At 47.3% G+C, this 23,299-nt stretch overlaps 1 protein-coding gene across 2 annotated transcripts in view; it reads left to right on the top strand.

Annotated features, from left to right (window-relative positions):
- Nucleotides 1-23,299, top strand: part of LOC115309366 — a 138,268-nt gene that overhangs the window by 31,734 nt on the left and 83,235 nt on the right. The window contains exon 1 of one of the 2 annotated variants that reach the window (XM_040207885.3): nucleotides 11,690-11,890. The exons of the other annotated variant lie outside the window; for it this stretch is intronic. The gene's annotated coding sequence lies outside the window, so the exon portion shown is untranslated. Of the gene's footprint in view, nucleotides 1-11,689; nucleotides 11,891-23,299 lie in introns of those variants that run through there. 2 annotated transcript variants of the gene reach the window in all.

Here is a 23,299-nt window from a genome sequence, read left to right on the forward strand (position 1 = left end):
GTGCTTGCACCAGCACTATACCACTATACACTTGCACTTACACTTGCACTTGCACTGTACACTTGCACTATACACTATGAAAATTTCAACAAAATTGCGTGGGTAGCCCGTGCACTACCGAAAGTGAGGAAAACAGAAGCGCCCCTAGCGAGCGTCTCACAGCGAATAGTTGGTCTGACAAAGGTCCCCGCCATCCTCAGATCAAGCTCCTACCTATCGTCTGCAAAAAACGGCGATCTTAATAGTGTGGAATGCACGTTGCGGAAGCACCGTGGAAGCTTTAACATATGCAACGAAGTAAGCTCTTTAGCATTCTCTGCCGAGTCACATGCTGTAAGTCCACGAGCAAACCAATCTGCCGCGAACTGGCACTGCTTCTTACATACTAATGACGTGGCGGCATTCCAAGTGAGCTTCACGGGCCTCCATCGGGCGCGGTTTCGAAATCTATTCATTCGTTTAAAAATTAGGTTTCTAGACTTTTTCTGGCGGTAGCCCAGAAACGCCAGTATAGACTATACCAATTTTCACCTCAAGAACCTTAGTAAAAAAAAAAAAAAAAAGTTCGGCTCCGCGCGGAGCATTACTAACTTCCCCCTTTATATAGATAAATAAGATATATGTAGGCGAAATCTAGATTAGATATATGCTATCTTATCAAGATGTACACGTTCCAAACACCAGAAGAATCACTATTTCCTCCGACAACCAAATCTCGTAACAACTATACTTCGCGCCGCGTATGAAGAATGCGCAAAACTTGCTTTTTTTTTTTTAAGCTGAAAACCGGTATAGTGTTTTTGGGCTTCCAGCAAAACATCGACCACATCTAAACAGGGATATAAGTTCAAATATTCCGTTTCCTTATCCCTTTTAAAGTTGGACCGGAGCCTACAGTATGCGGAGCGCCAGTTCGTCTGCTTCTGTTGCGGGGGTTGTGGTGACGTCAGAAAGCCGAGCTCTGATGCGTTCTGATTGAAGAAGGATAGTGGGTAAACCTTGGAGGAAGCTGCCTTTCAGGTTTACCCACTATCCTTCAATCAGAGCCAATCAGAATTCCGCATTCTGACGTCCACACAACCCCCGCAACAGGAGCAGACGAACTAGCGTTGCGCACTTTTTGAGGAATTATGTAACCTAGTCCTTTTCACTTCCTCCATATCAACTCCGCCCTAAAGAAAAATGGTTTGTTTCGCCATCACATACATTATATTATAACCACACGCCAAATCACCAATGAACTACTTTATTAAATGAATTATTTTTAAAAGGTGTTGATATTCATGCAATGACGCTGGCAGACGTACGAGCACTATTTCAGAGTTGTTTTCTTAGGTAGGGCTAAGGCACACGGATCATTGTACCATTGTATACCACAATGAATGTATTATTTTTATTTTTTTCTCTCGTTTTTGTTTGATCTATGGTCTGTACATTTAAAATAGTGTTCTTTCTTTCAATGTAGCTATTGTGTTCGTTTTTGAAATTGCTTAGGAATCGCTTGCTGCAAAGGGGGCCAGGACCTCCGTCAAGCTGCTGCAGAAACTCTTTGTCTTGGTCCCCCGTTTCAGTGATGAAACAAAATAAAGATTTATTATTATTATTATTATTATTATACGATCCGATCAAGCCCCGAACTGTGCGCCATTCTCATTGCCTTTGTACTTACGTTTGCTTTCGCCGACTAAACAGATCACGCGCAGTAAAGGGCTGTTTATACTCCGACGTTGAGCGCACTGAACGCAGCGTAGCTCAGAACGCGCGCCTTTCATTGGCCGGCAACCAGGAACTCGATATCTGCGACCAATCAGTATCTGTGCGCTCTGCGCTATGCCGCGCCCGTCGACGTCACGTTGGAGTATAAAGGCCGGTTCTCACGTGCAGCGAAGCGCTGATGTAGCGCTCCTCACGTGCCGTCAGCTACTTATCGTCTGCCATGAGCTACAGTTTTGACGGTGCGATACAAAGCTGGTGAACGCTCCCATCAGCACGCGCTTAGCGCGAGGTAAGCGCTATGCTTGTAGCGCTCCTCTGCATGTGGGAACAGGCCTTTAACGTACCTTAAACGCGTCGCGATGCTACGCTTTTTTTTTTCTGTCGGCGAGTGGTTTTAGGACCGATAAGAGCGCATCCACAAAGGCAAGAAGCACCGCCACGATAAACGTTTGGCGTTGTTTGATTGGCTCCATCGGACCATCCGCTGCAGTGGGTCTTATGAAACAGTATAGCTTCCTGAGATGTTTCGGTGGTGCCCACCTGTGATTCCTATCCGTGGCGTCACGTTTCTTTTTGCGAACAACAATTAAGTTGCACGGTGAAAAGCACGACTGTCGCTGAACGCCTGAAAAAAAAAAAGAGAAATGCGGGGCGCGCTTTAATTTGTATTTGCTTTCTGATCGGTTCTTGGGCATTTTGATCGGCTAATGCGACAATCCCATTGGCTACAGAGCTATAATCAGGTGCCGGGGGGCTCGACGCACGCCGCGTTTCTTAAATTTTTCGCGGCCATTTGCGACTCCAGTGACCCCTACGGGTGGCCACCCGGGACAAAATATGGCGGGCCAAAAACAGGTTCGGTCGTTCCATGTGCCAGTTCAAATACCGAACGCGCGCGTTTAATCGTGTTAAGTGGTTCAATCTCCGCCCCTGCCCGTCTCGGTCTAAATGAGCATCGCACCGGCGTGCGGTCGTGTGTCATCGCTACTGCGTGGTGCACGTCAAAGACTCCGGGCTAGCGGTTGTACCGCACTGGCTAAATTGCTTATCTACATTACGAATTTAAAAGTAGCGCTAAAGCCCGTCACATGATCCTTGTGCTTATCTACAGCTGAGACGCCAGACGCCCATTGAGGCAGACTATAACTTCCGGCTGTATAAACATACGCGCAACAAATTTCTTTATCCACTGCGTTTCAAATCAGCGGCGCAGTGTTGGCGCACGCGTGTTTCTGGAAGCTTAGCCTTCTTCGGGGAAGCGATGGCCTTTACAAACACCATCGAACTTGTGGTTCGCAAGGTAATGACGTCAGGAGAAGAAATTATGAGAGGGCGCCACCAAAACATTTCACCGCCAATAGCTCTCGTTCAGAGCACCCTGGCAACACGCTCGTACGACGGTAATGACGGGTTCACCCGGACAACGGTTTCACCGCGCAAACCGCCGACAGCTCGCAATCGCGGAAGCCGCGACAAACGAGCAGAAATCGCGAAAGGACCGCTTCCGGCCAGTTCAGTGGTTTTCCGCTGGGTAGCGTTCGTTTTACTGGAGTCGCAAGTAAAAACCGTACGCTCAACTAAAAAAACAAAAAACGTAGAGGTTGACTTTCGCGCATTGTCCTCGTAAGTATAATGTAAAGACGTCAAGCGATGCGTAAATGCGAATGATAAGGTTCATCATTCGCGTTGTCGGACCGCCAGCCTCGCACCTGTTGCGCGAGTGGTAAATTCAGCGCACTTTCGCGCGCCCCACGCGGTCCGAATCGTTCTAAAATCTACTGGCTTTTGATGGTACTCAGCAAGTTTCTAACTGGGGCCCTGTGTTTTGTTTTCAAAACCTACAAAGTAAATGAGCAAATCTTAGTTCATTATCTACTTATTGTCACGATGAGCCCACTGTCTTACGACTTCCTGGCAGTGGAACTCATCTGCACAGACCGGATTAGCCTAGCTTTCACGACTTTTTACAGCATCAGTGATTATAGTGACCCGTCCCCCGGTTTCGCAACGGCGTAAATGTCAGCGAAAAAAAAAAATAATAAACGAGCTTGAGAGCGCGCTGCTTGGTCTCTCGGCTGTGCTGTCATTTCACGTGGACGAGTACTATAACCCAGATACGTGCAAAAAAAAAAAAAAAAAGCGTTCCCGTGTGTTTGAGTTGAGGTGAATCCCTTTGATGGCACTCGGTGGAATTCACGTTGCTGTGGCGCATCTTGCCTAATCGTCGTTTTTACAATGGATTTTCGTTTCAGACATTCAGTATCGCCATTTGCGAAATCGTGATACTCAAGAGATCATCGCGTAAAATCTAATAAAACAAAAACACGTCACGACCTTCAAACCATTTTATTCATCAACATCGTTGCTAAATCAACGCAACGTCATTTCAGTATCAGATTACTTTATGACGCACTATTAGTACAATGTCAATCGGTTGTCATCGTCACATCGTCAAATGAGCAGCAGAGTTGACGTTGTCTAAACCGTGGTCTAGACCATAGTCTCCTCTATACTCACAAAGCCTGACAGTGAGCCATAGAGGGCCCAGTTGCAGATTTGGAGCGCGAGGATCTGGTAGCAGAGCGCATTTCTGCTATTCAGCGCACAGCTTCTGCAGCGGCGAGGACCCGAAACATGGTCTTCAAACCCCACGAGAAAAGAAGCGGTAGAGCGAAGATCCACAAGCGAACATTCGATCGCCTGAGAGAAGTGTGTTTCGGCGTCTCGCCGCAGCGGGGCGCCCCTACATGCCTCTCCTCTCATCCGTTGTCTGCTACGCTACCTTTTCCATCTCGGGGGCCGCGTCTCGTGGCGATTCGCCAGGCTTTGTCAGTATAGAGGAGGCTATGTCTAAACGCATCACGTCGTGTGATCGTCGCGCAGTTTTTATTTTTTATTTTCTGTAAGTCTGCAAAGCGAAAACAAAAACAAAAAAAACCTTTACTTATAAACGAAACGCAACCATATGCAATTTGCCTAAAACCTCAAGTCCCCAGTGCCGTCAGTTATCTCCACGCTGTCCACTTTTGTCTCGACAGGGGCCTTTGTTCGATCTTCTTTCGATTGTTTCGATAAAACTCCCGAAACGAGTTTACCCGCGCCGAGGTTCATTTGAATTTGGATTCGATTTTAGAGCATTATGGACTCCAATTTAGGGAGACACTGGATGTAACAGCCTGCATACCGGACGCGCGGGGATTCCCTCTGAAGGATCGGGAAATAGAGTGATGGGGGGAGGGCGGGGGGTGGCGAAGAACGAAGTGTCTTTTTAGGCAAGATAGATTTCGAGGGTTTAGCATATTTTCCGCGCATTTTCGCTCGGGCAGGTCCAGCGTCGACTCGACTGGCGTTTGGGACAAAGAGACGAGGACGTTGTAAGGGTTGCCACCAGGACCTCTACTAGAATAGAGCGAGCCGAGCGGAGGGTAGGACGGAGAATATATAATAATTTTAATAAAAAAAAAGCTAGGAACGCTCCGCGGAGTTCCTTATCGTCTTCTTTTGTTTCGTCAGTTTGTTGGGCGAGCGCCTTAAATATTCGATAAACGGTAGCCAAGCCTTGAATGGGACGAATTTGCATTCGCTTTGCACCTGTCGAGACTGACTTGTTTGAAAACGCAGCGGCTATTTGCAGTCTTCTTTCGCTACATTTGCGGGTCGAAGCGTTCCTTCATCGCCGGTCGCAACGCCGGTGTCCCAGGAGCACTGAACGGAGCGCCCTCTCTCGCGCGGTTGCTCGAAGAGGTCCTTCCGATGTGTCTCTTTGCCGGGGGCACCTGCGCTCATTGTCCGCTTCAGTCGCTGCATCGGGCGCGGAAGGCTGAGAGACCGCAGGTGCGCGATAAACCTTCCGTGGCCAACCGACAAAGTTGGGTCCCAACGAAACTTACGTGGGAAATGAAGGTACTTGCGAGAGAACCATCGGACGTCATGGACATCACGTGAGCGTTAACGACCGCATTTTTTTTTTTTTTTTATGGCGTGACTTTTTTTTTTTTTTTTTTAACAGAACCATCGACGATTTTGACATTTTGTCCGTCCGTCTGTCTGTCCGCGCATTTTTTCCGCTACATTTAACGGGAAAATTGATGTCACCTAATCTATACACCGATTCAGTTTATCCGCTACATTTAGCGAGAAAATTCATTTCACGTGACCTATACACCAATTTAGTTTCCCCGCTAAATTTGGCGGGGAAAATGATACCACGTGACGTTTATGCCAAATTAGTTTCCCTAATACATTTAGCGGATAAATGAATAAAAATATGGATTCTTCACTCCTCGAAACGACTGTTTATTGCGTTCGAAACTAATTTAAGCGATCGCTCCTGAAATACCGCATTTCATGCGTTATTGGCGGCCAGGTGTTTTGGTGGCCACCCCCCTAAAATGCTCCCTCTTTTGATGTGTCATCGCCTTGCGAACGACAAGTTTGATAATGCTTGTAATTAGCATGGTGTAAGCTTAAAATCATTACGCTCTGAACGAAACACCGAAAACACCCTCAACATAGAAGTTGGCACATCACTCTTATTTCCGTCGATGAAAAATCCTTTGCTGACGTCATAGTCAACATTCGGCCAATTCACGACAGGCCCACCACAGCGGCGCTTTCGATTGGTCACGTCGCCAGTGGGACTTTAAAAAGGTCGCTGTGAATTGTTTGGCTTCCTCGAGACAGTTAGTGCTGCTGACGTCATCACGTGCGCAGCGCGTGTAACCACGATTGCGTCATAGTCATCAGAGGGCCGTTTCCATCGGCGTCCCGGTGGCAGGGACGCGCAGTGGAAGCGGACACCTCCACTTCCGATCAGGGACGACGGGGGCTGCGACGGTCCTCGTGTCCGGGAACCGGCAGCTGGGCCGAGAGCGGAAAACTTTCGGAACTCAAACGAACGCCTCCGGAATTATTCGAAACGCGCCGAGCCGTCGTGGTGAAGGAGGGGTCCCCTTTCAAAACAGCGCGGTTAATTGTCACACTATCCGACCGAGGAGGCGCGGCTTGGGTCATAGTAATCTCGCTGAGGACATGCCCGCTGGCCCCAATTAATGCGTGTTCGTTAAAGGTCCGTCTGTTTCCGGCGTCTTCGAGCGCTCGTGATGTTGGGGCGGAGGGATGGTACATGACAGACCCGTTTGACGACTCGGTCGGGGACCAGGTCTCTATAGCTTGAGGGGAAAAGTTCCCCCCCCCCCCCTTCTCCCCAACCATGAAATTGAAAACTTTCCGTATGTTGCCAGTGATTATACATCATTTCAGTCTTTACAACTTCACAACCCAGCATGTGCATATTCGTCGCTTCAGAAAGCGAGCGAAGCCTGCGTCATACGCACGAACGTTGAACATGGCATCGGCTAGAACCCTTTTTCTGTGAAAACCTATAAACCCTTTTTTTTTCTTATAAGGTCGCCGCCATTTTGAGTATTTCGACACCGATGATGCCGTCTAGTGTGATAAAACCACGGTGGCAGAAACACATCTAGGTGATGCCACTGGCCCCCGCGGAGAGCGAGCGAACAGATCGTGTTCGCCGCTAGCCACAAACCAGGAGTTCCGCGCCGCCGCGGAGGGCGCAGTGGCTGGCCCCGTGTTTTTCTTTGGTTCTGTGTCGAAGACAGGTGCCACCATCGTGCACGAAGGTGAGCCTTAACCCGAAAAATAAGAAGAAGAGGAAGAAAGAGAACACAGATTTACGGACTCTGGCGACTTGGTGACGGCGTGGCGGAGGTGAGATACAACAAGAAGCGGTGAGCGAGGGAATACGGGACCACCGCTGGGAGAAACAACAGGAGCGGTCGGTTTGGGAGGGACCCCATACTTGGGCGCCATCTATCCCCGTGCGAGTGAAGCGCGCTCGGAGCGCCGAACATATTGTGACCGCCGCGTCGGACAGAGATTCGTCACCTAAATGTGGTCCTTCCACCATGGGTACAACAAGAAGCGATGAGCGAGGGAATGCGGGACCACCGCTGGGAGAAACAACTGGAGCGGTCGGTTTGGGACGGACATACTTTAGTAGGGTACACATCGCGACACTGTTAGCGCAAACACGACATCGGTGCATTTTCGCATTTTACTTCTAAATCGTATTAGCGAGCACGAAATGTTTTCGCTTACATTATAGAAATAGATGAGCTCTTTCCGTAGCAATAATAACTTGGATCACATCCCTTAGTTTCAAAGAAAAAAACTGGAAAAACCAGCGATCGCTTGTTCGCGTTAACAGTGTCGCGCTCTGTACGTTGTTGGGCTAGTTTGTTCATCTTTGTTAAACATAAAATAGCGCAGAAAAGACAAGGACAAGAATTATACAGGACAAGCGCTAACTTTCAACTAGTTTTAAGGAGGAAAAGCAAAGCATATATACACACCACAGGCGAAGCATCATCACATAAAAGTTGATCAATTTAGTACGTGATTATTCAAAAACTGAAATTCATTTCCATGCAGCACAATAGAAGTGTCGTTGACACATGCCGTCCGACTTTTTTTTTTTTTTTTTTATAAAGAATGTCTTTAATAGTTTGCGAGAGACCGTCTCACGGCTTCTCCCAGAATCCTTATCTGCTGAAGTCACGGAGCACAGCCACACCTGTTGCAATGTATAGGCGAATGCGAGCCATATTTAATTTTAACTGATAGTGCGTGCTACCATGCTCGTTCATTGATGCACCGCCTCGTCTGGCTCATGTCGTACTTTACGAGATTGTTCTTATGCTTATTGAAAATACTTGAGCTCCGGACGACGACACGGTGATAGCTAGAGGACCGTAGACTTCCCGAAACTATAACGCGGTAAAATGAATCACTGGGAACTAACTCACGCAGGACGTCTGTCTTTAAGCCTTTTCGGCCACACCTTCGGTGGCCGCATACCCCAAGGCCAGCGGACAATTCGAAAATGCTCCGGGCCAAGGTTGCGTCAGTTGCGCGCTGGTTCGGGGTGACACAATAAAGGTCTATAGACCATTCCAATGTTTGCTAATTCCCAGCCCACCATGCGATGTTCAGAGTCTAGCAGACGCATATTCGTCTCTTTGGAAATCTAGTGAAGCACGCGCCATACACACAAACGCTGAGCATGGCATCGGCTAGAAGCCTTTTTCTGGTAAAGAATGTGCGAGCAGAAAGTGAGGGAGAGGAGGAGGTCGAAGCGCACGGGGACGCCGAATAGCCGAGCTCAAACTCTAATCGTGATTTTTGTGATTTCTGGGATTGTGATTTCTAATTGTGATTTTTTTTATCCGCCATTACGCTGTCTACCAAGGTGAACGAGGCGACACATGCAGCGAATTGAAATAGAAGAACACGCGTGAAAATGAGACAATTTCTGACATCTTCGATGATTTGGAGCAAGGCAGCGAAATGCGTGTCGTGTTACGCCCTCGCGGATTCCTCGATTTTACGACGGTGCGCGGCGCGGAGGACACCGCGCAAAGAAGGGCGGATTACGAACTGCTCAGAAAACTGAAGGCGCAGAAGTCGAGCCGACTAAGAAATCGTCTCAAATTCGACGGGGTAGCGGATTGTGCCTACGCTATTTGCGCCTGCACAAATTCGGCGTCCCCCCCCCCCCCCCCTCCCCCCCTTTAAAAAAAATTGTGTTTGGAGGTTTGGAACTGCAATCTCGAGAGTTCGGCGAAGGGCTAAGAATGGTTCGCAAGATGCGTGACCTTTTTTTTTTTTTTTGCAAATATTTCACGTTAACTTAGAATTTTGTAAATGCGCTTTTGCGTTTCACCTTTGACAACGCTGCGCATAACTCGAGGAACTACGTACATAGTTTTCGCTTAATAATTACTTTATACTCAAAAGGTACACACCAGGAACGTTCAAATTTTAAAATCTCAAAATCTTTTCTTCTTTTTATTTGTGTGCAGGTATAGGCCCTAAAAAACATTTAAAATATGCGAAATTTCATTGCGAATGAGCGCAAGACGCAGCATCATTGTTATAAAGTCATCCAACGATTGTGGCGCCACCTGGTTGCACCAATGTTTCAGACACTAAAAATGGCAATGTTCACCTCAGAAGAGCAGCATGTTAGATTTTATTTTTCCTGGAAAGCATTGTATAAGGAGATCTTGTCTCATGGAAGCGTCATGAATGATTATTTAATTTCGTCACTTGTCACAACAACAACAAAAAAGTTGAACGCCATTTTTCAATGTCCATTTCAATTCGCCAAGTTCTGGGCTTTTGGTGCTGCGGAGGAGACGGTGATGGGTGGCTATCTTCGGGAAAAGTGAAGGCGTCAGACTCACCCACTGAATCTCGAGGAGCACGACTGCTACCAGTCGTACCCTTCAAATTATAAAATAAAATATCTTCCCGCTTTGGAGAAGAAACGGCCAGAAAAGACCACATTCGCAATCTTTCATTTCATCGATCCTGCTCATCGGGTGATACTTCTGTAAGCGAGCGCCATTCTGTACTGGCTCTTTTATTTTATTTCGCCGAGCGCATTCCAAGCAGGCGCCATTGTGTTTTGCCTTTTTCTTTTATTTCGCTGGGCGCAAGGTTCAGTTCTCAGAAGATCGTGACTTATTTGAACTCCTCGGCGCCGGGAATCTCGCACGTGGATGCCCGTGCCATGAAGGCGCGACTGGCTGGCGTCGGGCAGGATGCGGATCGGGTTACAGCCTTGGGCGAGACCAAGCTGCTCAAGAAAACTATGCGGCAGTCTAACAGCGGGACTCAAAGCGAGAGTGTGTGTGCGATGGTGGTACGCGAGCGCCAATAGTGTCCGTCTTGTAAGCTCAAATTGTATCAAGAATATTAAATCCAGTGTTTTTTTAATTCCAAAAACCCATTCGTCAAGACCTCGTTTATTATCAAGAAGTTATTTTATTTGAAACGGCCATACGATTACACTTCTTCAAACTTTTTTTCAGAAAAAGGCGCTCAAACGCGTGTGAACGCATTTGAGTGCGTTGCGGCGTCTTTGGGACCAGGAGCGGTCGCTTGCGGTACGACGCGCGCCGGCGCGCAGCGCTCACAAAGCGTTGCGGTGCGTTCAACCAATCAGAAGCCGAGAAAGGAGGGGAGGGTCACGTGTTCGCTCGCCCTGGCTCTCCGTTCGCGGAACCTATACGGAGCGCAACTTCGTCTGCTTCCTGCACAGGGGTTGCGATGATGTCAGAACGCTGCGTTCTTATTGGCTGATTGAATCAAAATAGTGAGTAGCCAATCAGAGCACGGCGTCCTTCTGACGTCACTGCAGCTCTTGCGCAGGAAGCAGACGACTTGCACTCCTCCGCATTGGTGAGCCACTAGCGACGATAGCGCGTTCTTATTGGCTCTTGACTGCGGTTGACTGCGTGTCAACGCAGCTGCGTGTACAAGCTTGGCGCAAGGAACTTGAATGCCCTCCTACTAATGGTTGCTTACACGCGATACTGGAAACAAAGGCACCGTTTGAGAGCATGTGTATCAGGGAGGAAACGCGATACGGGTAGGAGAGAGAGGGCGCTCGAGTGACGTCCCTTGAAGACGTGGGTGGGAATGGTGTGGCCTTCGACGCCACTGAGCGAACATCCCGCGTGACACCGGATTTTTCCACTAATTTATTTCAACGTCGAAGCTCGTCGCTGGGTCTTGGAACCCGGCGCGGACACCCCAAGGACAGAAAATAAGATGGCGGAAGAACGTTGCGCAAGAACGTTAGTACAGCGCGACACTTCGGATATCAATTACGTTTTTTCGCAGACATCGCAGGCCCTGGGCAACCCCAAAGAGAAATAGTCTACTAAGAAACTGCAGTTCGTCTCAACTTTTTTTTTTTTTTTTTTTAAGAGTGTTTTGTCTGACGGGGAGTTTACTGCCGCGAACACCGGATGTTGCCAAGCTTTCCCTCTTCACTTCTTTCTTCCCTGGGCCGTCTGAGCTTCGTGACGTCATCCTCCGGCGGAAGTGACGTCACGCTGACGTCGGGCAGTCGACCTGGTAGTTTAAACGAGAGCTGCGGGGTGCGATTATTGCGGTTGGATCCGGACGTCTCGCTGATGAGCTCGTTCTCCGGATGCAAGTTGCGCAGCTCTCGTAACGTGGTAGGCGCAAAGTCGTTTTCGGAACGGTTCTTTTTTTCACTCGTCTGCATCTGGTAATGCGCGCGGCCGACGTCATTTCCCTGGTTTTGTTTGGCGTTTTATCTTCTTGACTTCAGCGCTGGGTGAGTTTCCGTCAATTACCGAGCTTTCGTGTTTCTTTGTTTTGTTTTCTACGTAAACTATAATCTGCTGCTTAATATATATTAACGCTCGAGGAGTAGTGCTCATTGTCGCTGATTCCGATCGTTTATTTGATGCTCACTGAGGCCTTTGTTCAGTCTCTGTTTCGAGAGAGGATTAACGCGGACATAATTTGCTTTTTGTCCGCATTGTGTGGCTTGCACAACTGCAATCTTAATTAAAATTGTATTAAAAAAAGTAAGTAAGAACTAAAATATTTTACGCATTTTAATTGGCTTTTATTACCATGACCGTTGAGCTTTCCTAGCCAGGTCCAAACATATCTAAAGAGTCCACTAATTCTTGTTTAAAATTAAGTAAGACTTCTGCGGTTGCTAGAACCCTCATTTCAGGCAACGTGTGTGTGGATTTCGTTAGCTGCTTCTCAGTCGATACACTCGCTCAGTTGGCGTTAGGAACCTCGGCGTTTATTTGTACATAAAAATAGCCTGAAAATTTAATGGGTGCGTTCTTTATTTAATACAGTGATTCCAGTAAATGATTATTCTTATAATTACGCGTCTAACCTTAAAAATATTAAAAAAAAAAAAAAAAAAAAAAAAAACATGTCAGAACTATACCGTCAGATCATCTTCCCCAAGTACAAGGGAGTTCCTGGGGATCATGGTCTGAAGGCAGTTTCGACATGTTTTTATTTTTATTTTGGCTCGCCGCAACGCTTTGGGAGTACGGAACAGCCAAGGGTGTCGCACTACACAAGCGCAGGAGTACTGCGCATGCGCAGCGACAGGTGGTGAGCTGTTTGGGGGACCCAAAGAGTTGGCTTCCTTATTCTAAAACTCCCTACTACCTACCTGCTTTTTTTGGGGGGAAATGGCATAACAGATAGGCAAAAAGCAACTGAAAAAAAATAAGGTGCTTCAACATTTACTCTATGAGAACATGGGGACAAGGACTTGCGGAGAGAACTGCGTGAACACTAACCCTCATGAATCAGCGCGTATGACTTCTAGCAGTGCAGTTCCAGTATAGATAAAAAGCGGCAGGTTTTGCGTAAAGTGTCCGTGCACCGCGTGTGGACAATGTGGGAAAAAGCGCGAACGAACTCGAATCACTGTTCGTAGAAGAGCGATGCGGAAAAATTTAGGGAATGTGGTTTTGTTTCATCGATGATTACCACAACTTGAACGCGTTTCTATCGTGCACCTTGTGTCAAGCTGATTTGAAAGGCTTTTATCGAAGGTACAGGAGGAGGAAGCATGTACAATTTGTATATTTGATAGAAGTAAACCATTGAAACTGGATGATCAGTGGCCGAGTAAACTAAAGCACACCTACAGATTCGGGATCTCTGGGATTGAACCCAGGGAACCTGGGTTCAGTTCTAACCCTTCCCCATTTCTATCTGTATGAGCATTGTACCGGCGGGCGGACGTGTATCACTACTGCTTGATACGTTAAAGACCTCAAGCTAGCGGTTGCACATCACTGGCTAACTTTCTCATCTACAGTTGAGACACCAGACGCACATTGAGGCTGAATAACTTCCCGCTGTATAAACATACACGCACCATTATTACTATTCTTTAAGTTAAAAACACTGCAAATCTGACAACTTGCTCCTCCAACGTTTATGTTTGTATTCTCAGTGTACCCACAACCTCGGCATAGCGTGTCCGTTTCGCACTTGGTCGAAACGCTATGTTATGGGACAATACAGGCAGCGCTAAGAGTCCCTTTGCGCTTGCGCATACTAAGCGCCGCTCAAAGCTATTCACACGCACTCTTCATTTCTGCAGAAATACCACAAAACGTAGTCCTAGGAAACTGTAAACCGTCCTCACGACTGGTTGCGTGAGAGTCCCGCCAGTCTAGGACTCCCATTAGTTTTTTTTCGAACTTGTAGGATACCGACGTCAATAGTTGCGGCGTACGAGGTCAAGATAACTGAAGCAAGTAGGGGTCGTAGGATCGTCGTCTAGTTTCAAAGTCAAAGTTGTATGGATGTCGAGGCAGCCGGGTGCTAGTTGGGGAGGCTATAATGTCTACGATGCAGGCGAAAAATTGGGCCAGTGAAGAATGGCTGCTCGACTAGGATTTCTGACGCCAATCATTTCGTGATGATGTCACGAACGCAAGCCGGTACGACGCTCGTCCACATCAAAACGGACAGCGGTCTGCATCAAATCCGGGATTACTGGTATCTGATTTGACTTTGCACTCTAAAGAATGCCTGCGCGTCTACTTAGCCGCAAAACACTCGAAGAGCCAATCTCTGCCATCTACGAAATCAGCTCAGCGAATGAAGCCGAGGCTGTGGCGTGCAATGCAAAGCGTCATGCTTGCATTGCGTAATGCCACAGCGCGGACTTAATTTTGGGGTCTGAACAGATGTTCCGCCTCATTATTCGCTGAGCTGATTTCGTTGATCGCAAAGATTGGTTCTTCGAGTGTTTTACGGGTAAGTAGACGCGCAGGTATTTCTTAGAGTGTGTGTCAATAGCCATTCAAGCGCCCCTAAGCTTTTCGCTTTATTTTGTTTTCATCGTCTTTTTATCTTCAACGTAAAGGACGACGCGGTTCATTCTGTTTCGCATCTCGACGATTACGACATCCTCATAAAACGTATTGTCAGGACGGGAGCAAATACTTCCAAGATGCCGATGAAGACGACTGCAGTCAACTGGCCGGGAGCATTCCTCTGACGCTCTGGCAGCTGCCATCAGGTTTTATATCCGGTGTCGTCATCATGATCGTCATAGCGCGGTCTTCATAACCCTGATTATCTTCTTCATTGAATTTTAGCTTTATTGTACCGCCTGTTCCATTAGACTGACTCCAGCTATAGTAACACTACATTCGTACTTGTTCTCGCGGCAACCGCTCACGACGGGACTATGCTTCGGGACAATGCTTTCGCGCTTGAGGGTATGTACAATAAATGAATAAATAAAAACCTACATAATAGGGCACACACTATATGAGTATCCGAAGGACCCAATTTTAACTACGCCTGTACACTAGCAATAGAAACGTTCTTGTAGTGACCAGTATGGTCTCTTATTTTCGTTCAGCGTACATAGAAAAATGTTTAGTCGCATTTTAGCGACCGTCACTTCAATGTGGAAGTGCGGAAAAATTGTACAAGCGCAAACAAGCTCACCGATTGAAAATTTGGTCTATAGCTGCACGAGAATTTGTTCGGTTGAGACTCGCTTTCTCTTCGTTGTTCCATTTCACCATTGGTGGGACCAACGCCGAAGCTACAAGTGCGGGCGTTGGTCCCACCGACCACACTTGCTTGGAACGTCATTGCCCGCTTCTGCTTCTTTCGTGTTGTCGTGAGGCGAAGTCGGTTTCACAACGGCGACGAAATGCCGGTCCGCGGTCACGCTTTGGCGATAGTCCTACCACGGGCATGACCACGCTCACTGTCCAATCGAGACGCGGAAATAGAACTGTCCATGCTGCTGGGTTGACATCGGCGGCGCAGCCTGCGCAGGCTGCCACCGAGGGTCAACCTGCGTTTCGTTTGGTGATCTGGCTGAGCACCGAAGAGGCAAGACGTCGCTTGCTCTCTCGGAGGGTTCCTGGGGTTCCTTCCCAATTTCGCTCCCGGTTGTTTCAGCTTAAACGACGAGAGTTGGCGTAGATTTATGGTTGTTTTTGCTATACGACGGCTTCATTGAAAGAATATCGCAACTCGCGCCCTCCGTTCGCCCTCTCGTGGGCGAAGGAAGAACCAGAAAAGTGGGGACGGCGGCGGAGGCGGTGGCAAGGACTGGAGGGCGGGAGGCCTTGGTGCTGCTGCCACCGCATGCTTTTGGTCGGCGTTCTTGTAAATTATGCAGTTTTAACGAAGGTACAGAGTCCGTTAAGATAGAAATTGTTTTGTTCCGCTTCCTAACAGCGTTGCACGAAGGAATCGGAATCTCTCATATAATTGCGGACATTTTGTAGATCGTATACGCTCTGGATATCGGGTCCTGCGGTCGCCAGCTCAATCTGTGCTCAACGTGAACGTGACGGCAAACGCTCCTGCTAATAGTGCAAATGTCTCGTGTACGATCTACGAAAAGTATATTCTTTTCTTCAGAGTAGAAGACAGCCCCTCGGTCAAAGGTGTGTCGAGCAATCGACATCTTGAATGGGTGAGCGTTTTACGCACTGAAAGGCCGTGACAAGGAACATGACCGTTTGATCCAAACGCTTCCAAGAGACAGACTACGCATACTTGCATCTAGGTAATCATGAAGGCACAAAGAAATGTTCTTAACATTTTTAAGTGCGTTTGTGTAAGCCAGAACAGGTAGTTTTGGCGATGCAGGTCACGGTGCTACAGATAACACAGTACAGAGATGCAGTGCACTGTATATTAGAATATGTTTTTATAGAGCAATAAATGTAATCTTTAATTACGCCGATGTCATTAACATTCAGTTTTAGCAGATCGTTATCGCAGGCGACCGTGGGCATGGCAACGCTCCTTGTGCGAGCCGAAAATCAAGCTTGAAATGTGCAGCATCAGGAACCGGTTGAAATACCGCACCGAAAGGTACCCTGCGTCCACGCTATGATAAAAGGAACTATTAGTAACCACGATGAAGGTTGATAACGCGTTGCAATACATCAAAAACCACGACGGTGTTCATTAACTTCTGAGCCTCTGACACAGAGACATCAGTGTGAGCGCTATTCTTCCGGAGCTCGACGGTCACCCTGCACTGCTCACTTTTTTGAGCACTGGTGGCCAGGCAGAAAGAAAGCGCCACGATATTTCCACCACCCTCAAAAATATTCTGACACACACAATTACGTGGCAGGCGCCCAAAACGCGCCACGGAACTTTTAAACTTGAACATAAAACTGAGGTTTCCGCACATTTTAAAAATGTACCTGCTCTTTTTCTGGCGCACGTCAACATATCGGGCGCACGAAAAATCCTGGCAAATCTATCCCAGTCTCTTCCGCCATGTTGGAAGTACCGCCGCGCCACCTATAGGACGTTGGAGTTGAGATATAAAGAGATGACGATGATTTCTTTTTTTAATAATCTATAAGCCTTCAGACACTACGAAATAAAACATCGAACTGAAGGTCCGTTCGTCTTGTCCGTTATTTTATTTCTGCGTGTCTCAGGGTTTAGATTATGATGTTTCATAGCCGGTTTGCCTGATGACTTTCGCTTTGTGAGATTATACTTTCTTCTTTCTCTTTACCTTTTCCTCGATCTTTATTGTTGCGCATTCTTCGATGAACTCGCCGTAGCGGAGATGCCGCTGCTGCAATGCCTTTGCTGATATGGAAACGCAAGTTTTCGGAGGTCATTAACGAATGCGCGTTTTATGCTTGTTGTTTTTCGGTGCTAGCTTGTGCTTTTATTTTCAGACCAAAATTCGAAGCTTACTTAGCCTAAAAAACTTTTTTTCCAGATATTTAAGACTTTTTTGGTGATAAAGTTCACCAAAAGATATAATGTTGACCAAGTTTTGATGTTCTTACGCTGATCTGGAAATCGACTGGCGCTCATTGAAACTGGCAATGAGAAACTCACACGAATCCTGAGTTTTAAGCAACGGCCTCTATTTTTACCACATAGTTACAACGTCAAGCAACCAGAACAAAAAAAAAATGGTCGTGTATACATATTACATCTTTCAAACGGGCTGTGCAGTCACGAACATAGGGAAACCTAACTGCGATGTTGACCTCATTGGCAACATAATTTTGAGCTCACAGTAGACCCCTATTGATTATCCGCAGAATAGTTCTGGCTGAGAACGTCTTGATCCTAATGCTGCAAATCCAAAAGCAGCTGCGCTATTGGTCATGCACTTTACAGATACATAATTTTAGCTGTATTTTTGTAGACACTTTCGTGCTTAAACTGGAGTTTGCGCGCCACGTGCGGTTAAAGCTTTTTGAAGTTATGCACCGCAATCTTACGGCCGCATCACCACTTTTGTTTCCCACTTAAATCAGTTGGGTCACAAAATGTTTCTCGCTTGATTTGATTGTTGAAAGTCGTTCGAACAAAAAGTGTCGCTGCCAACCGTTCTAATTTCAGCCCCGGCTATGACTTGTTTAACCATCGTTATAAAAAAAAAAAAAAAAAAAAAAAAAAAATTGATTTTTTTTTTTTTTTTTTTTTTGAAGGCAAATTTATGCGTTTTTGTTCATCGCAAATAACTTGTAAATATATTTTTAACGAAACCACATGTTCGGTGTAGGAGCAGTAAATATACTTCCTTTTTTTTTAACGTGAAACGTTTTCATAGGCTAGGCTTTCAAATGAAGTGAAACCACAAGAAACGTAACCACGATTTAAATATTGACGTCACACGACACGATGTCACGTGAACTATACGCAAAATCAGTTTCCCCGCTCAATTTAGAAGGAAAACTGACGTCTCTTGACCTTAACATAAATTCATTTTACTCGCTACATGCTAGTTGTCTAGCACCCTTAGCGCTGAACCAAGAATATATGACGTAGGAACACAACTACAAAACAATTTTCAACACACAAATATATATATAACTGAGAAGAAAAAAACCCTTAGTGAAAAACAGCAACAACGGACGATTTAATCTTCGACGTTTCGGCCGGAGTCCGGCCTTCGTATATATATATATATACATATATATATATATATATATATAGAGAGAGAGAGAGAGATAGATAGATAGATAGATAGATAGATATTTTGGAGCTATTTCTTAAACTTTCACTTTTGAAAGATTTCGATGTTTTTTTGCGGATCTATGCGGAGGGCAAGTTTGTCTGCTTCTTGCGCTGGGGGTAGCGGTGACGTCAGAACGCCGAGCCCTGATTGGCTGATCGCGACCCCCTATCTGAGCGTCGTCTGCTCCTTTGCAACGTCGTCTGCGTCTGTCTTACTTTTCCTGCGACTTTCGGAAGTGCAGAAGCCAGATTCACGAAACGATCTTACGCCAAAAATGTGCGTAAGACATAACTTCAGAACAAATTCGTATTCACGAAACGAAATTTTCGTACGTTTTGCGCAGGTTACGACGACAGCCTACGACAGCTCCGAAGCTGTCTTACGCACTTCTTACGATCAAGTCAGCATGGCCGACAGCGTAGCGGTCGCGACGACCAACGGACGTTTATTTTTGTGCGTGCGCTTCTCACGCGTCCCGACTTCAAGCAGCAAGAAAAAAGTAAAAACTACTTTAAACAGACCACGACGAACAAGAACGCTGGATCCACAAACACCCGGGAAAAGTTCCAACGGCCACGATTCCACCGACAACGACCAAGCGAGCTCGGCAGATAAGCCTAGCAGGCACTCCGACTCCGCGACCGTCTGCCCACGACCGGCTGGCGTGCTGAATGGAATATGCCCGCGCGACTTTGTGAAACCTTCCCGTCTTATACTTTGATCGCTGACCTCAATTCCTCTTGTTATCTCCTTGTTTCCCGAGGCAACGGTGACTCTCGCCGGTGAAAAAGCGGCGAATCTCCGACAGACGCAGGAAAGGTAAAGCAGCCATCGCTTTGACTAGCAGACGTAAAGCAGACGACGTTAACTGCGCCAACCCGCCAACGCCGTTAGAGATTGGGGGGTCTCACCGCACACGAATGGAGGGAAAAAGTATTTGGGAGGGAACTCGCGGACACTAACACGCTCACTCTCGGTTCTAAGCAAACAAACCTCGGCGCCTCGGGACTCCTCGCCACCGAGTCCTTTGACTTCCCTCCTTGATGCGCGTCTGCTAGTTGTTAGACAAAAACAACGTACCGCTCGAATTATTTCGTCTGCCCTCTTTTAAAGACGAAGTCGAGTTCACTCCGAAAGTCGCAGAACGGTAAGACAGACGCAGACGATGTTGCGAGCAGACGACGTTGCAAAGGAGCAGACGACGCTCAGATCGCGATCAGCCAATCAGGGCTCGGCGTTCTGACGTCACCGCTACTTCCTTTCTCATGCGCAGAAGACGAAAATGAGCCCACTTGCGAGGCGTATATACGTTAATTAAACAAATGAATTCAAGAGCTTTGCTCGCTTAGAATGTAACGAAGTACGTTGCTCGTTACTAAGATGTAAGGGTAGCGTTTCAGCTCGAAAGTAACGCGATACTTTCTTATTGTCCTGAATGTGTCCTTTTTTTTTCTTTTTTTTTCAAAGCAGTACCTGCATTCCAATATTTTTCGTCATTAATAATTCCTCAATTTTTAGCCCATTCATTTAAGTATAACTGTGTCTATAGTGCCGTACGTTGTTCACTAGTTTGTATCGTTTATCTAGGCTTTTTCTCTTTCACTAAATACCGTCACACGTTACTTGATCAAAGGGTAACAAAAATACTTTACTCGTTCATACTCTAGAAAAGTAACGAAGTCATTACTTCGTTACCGAAAGAAGTAACTAGGTACAAGTAACTAATTACAAGTCTGGTTTTTCATACATGTCTGTTTTAAAAGCGCAGGCGACCCGGTGGTTAAGCTACAAGGGGGCAAAGCGGCCTGACAAACGTCGAGGCAATATAGAAGGGAAAGTTTAGACAGTGCGGTACGACTGCTCGCCTGAGGGCTTTCACGCGGAGCATGTAATAGCGGTTACGCGACCGCACGCCCGTACGATGCTAATCCGAATCGAAACGGGCAGGGGTGGGGATGGAACCCAGGATCCCTTTGTTCAGCAGCACGGGCTTTTGCTCCACGTGCTCCGAGCTGCGGTGCACTACTAAGCCACCCCTCCATACTTCCGCAATAGTGAACACGACGCCACCTGGTGAGAGCTCGCATCATCTTTGGATTAGCCACTAGAGGAAAACAAAAAGCGAGTAAGCGTCTGGGAGAGGGAAGCAGAAACCCCAGCAGCGGGAAGAGCCAATACCACAACTAAGACAAGGCCTCCGCCCTTACCCTCATGACGTCATCATTGGTGGATCTACTCAACGTTGCCTAAATTGCGCCAGCGTCGCCGCTAGCACGTCTAAAAGCGTCTCCCAACGAGTGCGACGCTAACACGCGTCGACGCCAAGACGGGCGCGTCTGCCGCCTTGCAGAGAGTCTCTTCGAGCTTCGGCGTGTTTGCCGCTTGGGGCGGGTTGGGAATCCACTAACGATGACGTCATGAGCAGGCCTCGTCTTCTAGCTGGTGTACGAAGAGCGCGCGAACTCGCGCCGCTGGAGCGTACGGTTTTGCCGACGTACGGCTGTTCCGGCTGCCCCCTTGGCAATGGAGGTGAAGCAACGTCGTAGCGCCGCGGCTGGGAATGTGCGCAACGATGAGAGCGGGCAGGAAGCAAATTCGATGAGTCGATACGCGCGTGGATGGAGGGCCCAAGGAGGTGCGCGGAGCAAAACAATGACCCGACCGTGCCCAGACTGGCAATCACCGGCGCGGTCGTACCAGGAGCCGGTTTCTGAGCACCGAGGCCTGTTCTACCCATCTGGACATCGGTTGAAATCGAGAACAAAGGCAGAAAAAAGGTAGAAACCCCAAGGTACCACATAACCTAAACTGCATTCTCCTCATGCTATTCGAATGTGGTCACGTGGCGCGTTGCTTAAAAAGTGGTACGCGCGAGCAGCTTTCGTAAGCAGCACACTCTCGAACAAAGAAGTGCCCCAGACATCTCCGCAACAGACCCAACCCGAGAAAGAAGCCTCGTCCCATCGTGCTACCGTTTCACGTTTTTCTGCCTCCTCTGACTTTTATGTTCTTTTTTTGTACAAGTGAAAGGTTTGAGAAAGAGCCGACTGTATTCTGAAGAATCCAAGACAAATTGGTTTCTTACCCCTTTTTTATTATTATTATTATTCTTTCGTCTAGTGCCAACCCGCGTGCGCTTTCAACGGGTTTTAGAGGGAATATTTGGTTTTTCTTGTCTTTTCTCTTGCTGGAAAAAAAAAAAGCGGGGGGGAAAGGGGGGGGGGGGGGGGTTCGACGCATCTTTTTTTTTACCGGATGGATCACGTTCTGGCAGGTCTTGTGTGCGTCAGACACATGGTTGTAACCTGCTTTTCTGCTCACTTGAGGGAGGGAAAGGGAGGAGATAGCTCGGCTCGTTGGACGGCTATTGTGTGCTTCTTGTATCGACTATGACAGACGATGATACAATGATAACGGGAGCTTCTGGAAATAACTAAAGTTGAAAGAAGTATGCCGAGTGGAATAGATACGTAACGTGCTGTTTCACAAGGAGGGCATGTTCAACTTCGAGTGTGTCTTGGAGCCCTGTCTTATGCGCACACACGCAGTCGCGATAGAGAAGCAAGGGAGGACACGTGAATGATGCTTCACGCTTTTCATAAAGAGAGAATGTTCATATAAAGAACTATTTCTGCACACGGGTTACATCCTGAATGGTAATCGTGCCGACAATTCTTGGACTTCGTTATAAACAGTGTGCCCAAAAGTCCCGCCCTGATGGAGAAACATGCGTGTTGCGTTGAAGCGAATCGACATCACTTCGTGCGCCCGCGTTATTAAAGCGTTAACATTAGAACGTTCGATTTGACGAATACCCGGCGGTGTCCTTTGTTTGTCAGCGCTGGGGAGAAAAGGAGAAGGAGGGGAAAAGTCTGACATTTGCGACGCTCCCATTAGTTCGAAACGCTGACGTCAGCACGCGTCAACCTCTCTCTCTCTCTCCCCGGCGCTGACAAACTAATAGACGCTGCCAATTTTTTTTTTTTTTTAAATAAAAATGAGTCGTTTTGTTTTCGTCAAAGGAGCGTCGCAAGGCTGGCGCGAGCCAGAGAGGAGAAGGCGCCGCGGCGTGGTGGAATCCGGGAGTGCTCAGTTTCCGCTTTTCCGTCGCCGGTGGTTCTTGGCTCTGGGTTACCGTAGTAGCGTTGCGTGAGCTACGCTGATGATTGTGTGCAGATGATTGCAGATGATGCAGATGATGATTGTGTGCAGTTAAAACGATGGATGCGGCTCCCTCCACGAGTGGTATGGACGTGGTTTTTTCCACGACTGATATGGATGACCGTTTCCAAGGTCGTCCACTTCCTCTGACAGGCGCTGCACAGAAAAGAAGGGAAAAAAAATTACAGGAAGATTCAATGGGGGATTTTAGGGAACCCATTAGCATGACCCTTGGGAAACGCTACGCACGTCCCTTTTCGGAAACGCTAAAGGCTCATTCACACTTCCCCATTTTCTTACGTTAATTTACGTTACGAAATATTACGTTGAAGTCACCGGGACCTCTGTGTCTCATGGTAAGTGAGGCTACCAGTTCAAGGAGAAGGCATGACACACGGCATTCGAGACACGAATGTTTCGGTGACTTATACGTAACGTAACTTAACTTAAGAAAATGGGGCAGTGTGAATGAACCTTAACACGGACCCTGTAGGCCAAAAAGAGGCGTAACAAAATATAGACGATTGCAAGCTGGGCGACTGG

The sequence above is a fragment of the Ixodes scapularis genome, unplaced genomic scaffold, assembly GCF_016920785.2.
Source record: "Ixodes scapularis isolate PalLabHiFi unplaced genomic scaffold, ASM1692078v2 PGA_scaffold7__128_contigs__length_106722199, whole genome shotgun sequence".
NCBI lineage: Eukaryota > Metazoa > Arthropoda > Arachnida > Ixodida > Ixodidae > Ixodes > Ixodes scapularis.